The 6,695-nt window shown below is 33.2% G+C and overlaps 1 protein-coding gene across 2 annotated transcripts in view; it reads right to left on the minus strand.

The window, feature by feature from the left end:
• LOC108968575 (SHC-transforming protein 1) overlaps positions 1-5,586 on the minus strand; it is a 23,448-nt gene extending 17,862 nt beyond the window's left edge. Inside the window, exon 1 of one of the 2 annotated variants that reach the window (XM_018932695.1) lies at positions 4,562-5,586. The gene's annotated coding sequence lies outside the window, so the exon portion shown is untranslated. Of the gene's footprint in view, positions 1-4,557 lie in introns of both variants that reach the window. The other variant, XM_018932694.1, reaches the window with a different exon arrangement.
• Positions 5,587-6,695: the final 1,109 nt, after the last annotated feature.

The raw sequence follows: 6,695 nt of genomic DNA on the forward strand, positions 1-6,695 counted from the left end.
AAAAGATCTACAAATAACAATGTAATGTATGATATTTATTTTATTCAAAATATTTTTTCAATAATATTAATAACAATTAAATCTCAGGTATCTTAACTTTTTACACTAGCTACCCAAAACAAAAGACCCTCCAAAAATTACTAGCCTTCACAAGGCAAGTGCAAAACTTTTAAAATATTGCACAAAAACGACGATAAAATAACAAAAACAAAAACAAAAACTTATCAGCGAAATTTTAGCGCAGCGGAAAATCATTTTTTAGAATGGTAAAGGTAAACAGTCGTTTGATTATCGTCATCGATTTCCGCTGCTGTAGCGTCCCTGAACCACATTCGCCCATCACTTACGCATAAATACATATGTACATACAAACAAACATATAAATGTTTATATATTGAAAATATACATACAACAACGATCAATCAGCAGCTCACGCGCAGTAGCAATTGCTTAAATGAGTGAATGACGTTTGGAGCGGACTAATGGCGCAGGGGAAGGGAATATAAGCAGAGCTAAATGTTCCAAAAGACCCTGAGGTTTGTTTTCTACAAAATTTATATTTTATTAAATTAGAAAATATGGCTGTTTTTTTTTTTTGCTTGTCTTCTTCTTCTTTTTTGGCGTAGACGCTGCTTATACGGTTTTAGCCCAGCGCCCAGTCGTTCTTCCTTTTTACTTCCAAGTAAATGCTTCCAAGTCCACGCTAATCGGAGATTCGAAGTGTAGCCAGACCCTTCTTAACCTGGCATTTCAACGGAGTGGAGGTCTTTCTCTTCCAGTGCTTCCACCGGCGGGTGTTTTCATCCATTCGGCCGACATGACCAAGGCCAAAGGTAGCAAGGAGTCGCTTTGTCTGAAACCTCGTTTGGTATCGAACGGGTCCAAGAGGTTTTCCCGATCTTGACAGGGCTTTGATATCGCTCAACGTTAGCTTTCACTGCCGTATGAGTTTTGCGGAGATACCAAATTCAGCTCCTTTTCGCGCTGTGAGAAGCAGTTTTAAGATCGAGGAAGAGGGGGTGTGTGTGGAGACCCTTTTCATGAGTCATTTACAAGATTTGTTGCAAGGTAAATATCTGGTCAGTTGTTGATTTTCCAGGCCTGAAGCCAAACTGATAAGGACCAACCAGTTTGTTGGCGGTGGGCTTCAGTTTTTCACACAATACGCTCGGAAGAACCTTATGTGGAATGTTGAGGAGGCTTATCCCACGGTAGCTGGCGCAGATTGTGGGGCTTCCGTTTTTGTGAATTGGGCAGAGCGCACTGAAATACCAATCGTTGAACATGCTTTCATCTACTATACTCTACAAAGAAGTTCAGGAATGCTCCTTATCAGTTCTTCGCCACCGTATTTGAATAGATTTGCACGATTTGTTGGGTTTACAAAACTTTAGTCTACATCATATCAATCACCTAATTATCTGAAACTGCTTGTAGGCTGTTAAATCTAATTTTTCAAGGTTAGCTAGAATTCTTCCTAAAAGTTTTGGTCTCTTTATTGAATGCCAAATTTACTAGTTGCGTTGAGAAAACAATAGAAAATGCTTCCTATTTATTATATAGCTATAAATATCCAATTTATTTGGATTCCAATGACTTCAATTAAATTTTGACGCCTCGCTCAACAACGATCGTTGAAAGCATTTGAAAGTAATTAGCGGCAATTTTCAGGGCATTTATTATTGAATTAATTTAATTAACGCTTCATTAAGAATTCTTTTGTCGGGAAATTAATAATAAACAAAGAAATTAAATATGCTTTAAATACAGACTTATGTACATTTATAAGATCAAATGAATGTATACATGGGTATATCTGTGGCAGTTCGCGTACTCTGATCCACTCATTCGAGACTCGACGCCTTGTTATGTTTTCGGCAATACCTTAGAAGTCGAAGCTGCGAATTACGTTGAAATATACATACATACATATGTATGTCGATGGAAAATATTCACAAATTACGACAATTTCTTATAAATCAATGCTCTATTTGGTTTCTCAACCGCAAAACTTATATAACTCTTACTTTTTTAGGCGCTTATTGCTAAAATTCGACTCATAGCAATCTTCGGAAATGAGAAAGCGCACAAAAATTTGCAAAAAAAAAAGTGCCAAAGCTATTTGTCAATGCAAATTAAGTTGAAGACGGACAACATAAAAACAAAAAAAAAATTGTTCGAGCACCAAAGGAAATCGCAGCGAATTCTTAGAAAGTTTGCACTAAGCAAAAGCCAAAGTTGTGCCTTTGGACACAAAATGCCGGTCAATCGACAAGCTAAGGCGTTCGTTGACATCTGGCTTAAAAACATTAATCATTGTATATACATACATACTCGTATGTAAATGCGCAATGGCCAATATCCGTTCGAGAGTTTGAATCGGATACTTCAAATGAACATCTACAAAAAAAAATATGAATAAAATACTATAAAACAAAAGGAGAAGATTTTACATATGTACATAGTTTCATTTAGTTTAAGTTTGCGTACACAAATCTACCTAGACACACATGTACATAGTATTTATGTGATTAGAATTATAAGTATATTCAACTTGCATGTTAATCAGCGCACAGCAACAAAAGTACTTGTGTTAGCGGTAGAAAATCACTTTATATTTATGTACAAGGTATACAGATATCTTAGTACATACATACATATGTATGGATATGTAAATAAATAAATCGTGATAAAATGTTGCGGCCCAAAGTCAGCATGTTAAAAGTTATAAAACAGAAGAAAAATAAATTGTATATGTTGCGAAGAGCGAATCTGCAAGACATCCCATAAATATTAAGATAAATTGTGGTTTTTTGTAAGCAAATTATTTTGAAGAATTTATTGAATCTGTATTAAGTCAATTGTTGTTGCGGATTCTTGATAAATGCCAGCACTCTCAGCGGTTCGTATAATTTTTTTTTTTAATTTTTATTATTTAATACAAGAAATTGTTAGAAAATGTTTAATCTAGACGGAAATACAGTGGGAGCCTTTCAGAATCACTACAAGATTTTTAATAATACGGACTCAAATCATGTTTCTGGTAAACAAAAGTTAGGTTATGTACTGTGATTTTTTATAAACAACCACGAAACAAGAAAAAATATTAACTTCGGCTATAAAGAAGCTATAATATGTTTTACAAGCGCATTTTTTATAGCATTAAAGTGTATAAAAAGATCTTTATTTTGATTTGTTCAATCAAATGGTATGGGAGCTACTATATGCTTTGGTGAACCGATTTCCAGAAAATGTTCGTAGATTGTAGAGCTATCTTGGTGAAACAACTGTGTCGAATTTCATGCAGATAACTTGTAAAATAAAAAAGTTTTCTATACCAGAACTTTAATTTCAACAGTCAGTTTGTATGGCAGCTATATGCTATGGTGCATCGATTTGCACAAAATGTTTGTAGATTGTAGAGATGTCTTGCAGAAACAACTAAGCTGAATTTCGTGCAGATTACTTTTATAATAAAAAAGTTTCTAATACAAGAACTTTAATTTCATCGGTCAGTTTGTATGGCAGCTGTACGATATAGTGGTCCGATTTGAAAAAATTCTTCGGAGATTATACCGTTGCCTTAGAAAATAAACAGTGCCAAATCTCATGCAGATCACTTGTAAAATAAACAAATTTTTCTTACAAGAACTATAATTTGAGCGATCAGTTTGTATGGCAGCTATATGCTAAAATGCTCCGATATCGGCGATTCCAACAGACGAGCAGCAGCTTGGCGAGATAAGAATGTGTACTCAATTTCAGTTCAATAACTCAAAAATTAATAGAATAATTCGCGTATATACAGAGGTACCGACAGAGGTGGGTGCTAAATTGACTTAGCTTGAAGCGCTGTTTATGCTTTCATTTTATAATTTAATAAAAGTTCCACTATAGATTATTTTTTGTAATCTAATAGTAAATATAATTTGTGTACCTTTGGTATAAACAAATATTTAACAACTTTAACTGAGCATACGAAATAGTAATGGATCACAATAGCAAAGCAGAAAGAACGCAAAAATAGCAAAATACAAATATAAATATGTACAAATTAAGATGCAAATAATTTATATTCATTTTATGATTTGTGTATATACTTGTTTTTGTTATATTTATACAGTGCAATAACGCACAGAGCGCGAGCAGCCTGAGCAATAACAAATAATCTGAGCAAAAGTTATGTTGTTTACGGCTGTTTTTGCTGCTCTCGTAGTTGTAGCAAGGTAATGTATTTGTCGGAATGTAAGTAAATACACGTACAACAAATAAAATGTGAGTGCAAAACCAAGGTAAACATATTTATGGCTTAGTAAATTACTTTAAAAATTTAGTAAACTCTAATTTTTGTTCAAAATTCACAGAAATATTAGTAACTGTTGCCATTTTACATAGAGATACTTATGTACATATACACATATTCATAACTGCAAATTTGTATTTATCTCTCTAATGGTTTGGTGTTTATATACACCTTTAAAGCAACCACATTCTATTTACATATATATGTGAATGCAATTTCATTAGCACAAGCATTAAATATCTTTGATAACTTACCTACACTTACAACTGGTCAGCGGTCAGCGTTGGTGTTTTCCAAATATCTGTTGACTGCTAAGCCTGCTTTACCACAAGAATCCGCACAGTCGGCACCGACGCCAAATTCCTTCACTTACACAAAGCAAAGCGAAAAATGAATAACTCAACACACAAGTCACAATAATTTTTCCATATATATTACTTGTATTTTGTATAATTTTCACAATATTTTCAAAAGCTTTTAGCGCAATCCATTCCTTTTTTGCCAATTTCTTGCACATTAATATCGCATATTTTAATAATTCGCTGCCATTATCTGCCACTGGACGCCATAATAAGCGAACGAGTGTGTCGGTACCTGCTTCCTATATAAGTATGTACTGGCTAATAGCAAGTAGTGTTGCGCGTACAACAAATTAGTTTGGCTTGTTATTGTTATTGGTAAACACTTGTACTACTTTGATTTAGTAACATTTACTATGCATTGCGAAAGTATTTTAACCAATTAGCAATTCTTTTGTATTAGTCTTACGCCGTTTAAATATTATTTCTCAATTCAAATTGCCTTACAACAAAAAGGAAATGTCCGCACAAGCAATGCACTACTAGAATTTTAATGGTGTGTTATTATCGCGTTACTTGCATCAACTGACAGGAAAAGTCAAAAACATACGGCAGGTTGCTAGTTAAACATCTGTCAGTGATGGTATGCCTACGAGTACGAGTACTTTTAGTGGTTGGTCTATTTAATAGCGAGCAAATTTGAAACGCACAACATTGTGAGTTCATCAACATACGTTGAATTGTAACTGTTATTTTTTTTTTAAGTTTTTGTACGCCACTTAATGAAACCACAGAAATACGTTGAATTTGTATGGCTAAAGCTCGTATTTTTTTTTACTTTTTTATACGCACACTTGCAGTAATCGCCGCCTGCATAACAGCGAGTACTAGTATTGGTTAGCAATTCAGTAATGCTACTCGTTAGCTCTCCATTTAGTGGTTCATACTCGTTGAAGTGGCTAATGTAATGGCAGCTAAAGCAGTTTACTATATCCCAAGCGCTTGCAGAAAAGCAGAAAATATACATGTATGTAGGTAAATATAGAAATTTTAATATCAATTTAATATCAGTTAATTCTGCACATAAACTTTAATAAAAATAAACTTACATTTAATCAGAAAAATTAATAAAAATATACTTACTTTTGATAACATGTTTCTAGCGCCTAAAAGATGCTATACAATTTTAATAACGGCTGCATGAGTTAGAAGCCAACATCTGCTGCTTATTTTTAATCGCGCAATCGTTTTTATCTTCATACCTATGCTCGCACCGCGATGTGATGTGATTAACAGTCATAATGTAAACTCGCTGAAAGCTGGCTGTTAGCTGCCTCTATAAAAGAAAAGTAGTCATGGCAGAGAACTTAAAACTTGTTTTTATTATTTATTTTAAAACTTGTTTTAAGTTCTCTGATTTAACAGTCATAATGTAATTTCGCGGCAATCGGTCTGTTGGCTGGCTCTAATGTAACAATTGCAATGTAATCATGCGCGTAATTACTTCGACTCTTTTCTCTGAACAAATAAAAATTTTCCTCAAAATTTTTAGCTTGAAAAAGTAGTAAGAAGACTAACGCAACTTCCATCTCTGAATTTGCAGTTTACACATTGATCCAATTTATTGCATATATAGAATATGTATGTATGTGTGTGTGTTTCAGATTACATAGATATTTATATTTACATACATACATGTGTACGTATGTTAATCTGGTTATATATCCATAGTTTTGCTGTTAATAATTTGGTTGTTGTAAGTATATTGATTTCGTAGCTTATACACTAAGCAAATATGTGGATATTTCGCATATTTGAATATTTGTTTTGCATTGAGCGGGCGAAGTGAACAAAAAGCTTAAATTTAATAATAAATCGTATTAAATGAATTGCTGAAAATGCAAAATTACGTTAATTAATTTAAAGGTTCTTCATAAAATTTGGGAAAAAAATAATTTTATTATTTTATTTTGTTTTTTGTTATTATTTAATTTTTTTTCAGTGAGTTTTGTCAAGAGACATTGCTTGAATGTGTGCATAAGTGGAATGCAATCTTTTTGGAGGGAATACACCTCATTTTTGTAACATATTTT

Source organism: Bactrocera latifrons, unplaced genomic scaffold (assembly GCF_001853355.1).
Source record: "Bactrocera latifrons isolate USDA-ARS-PBARC rearing strain unplaced genomic scaffold, ASM185335v1 scaffold_220, whole genome shotgun sequence".
NCBI classification, from domain to species: domain Eukaryota; kingdom Metazoa; phylum Arthropoda; class Insecta; order Diptera; family Tephritidae; genus Bactrocera; species Bactrocera latifrons.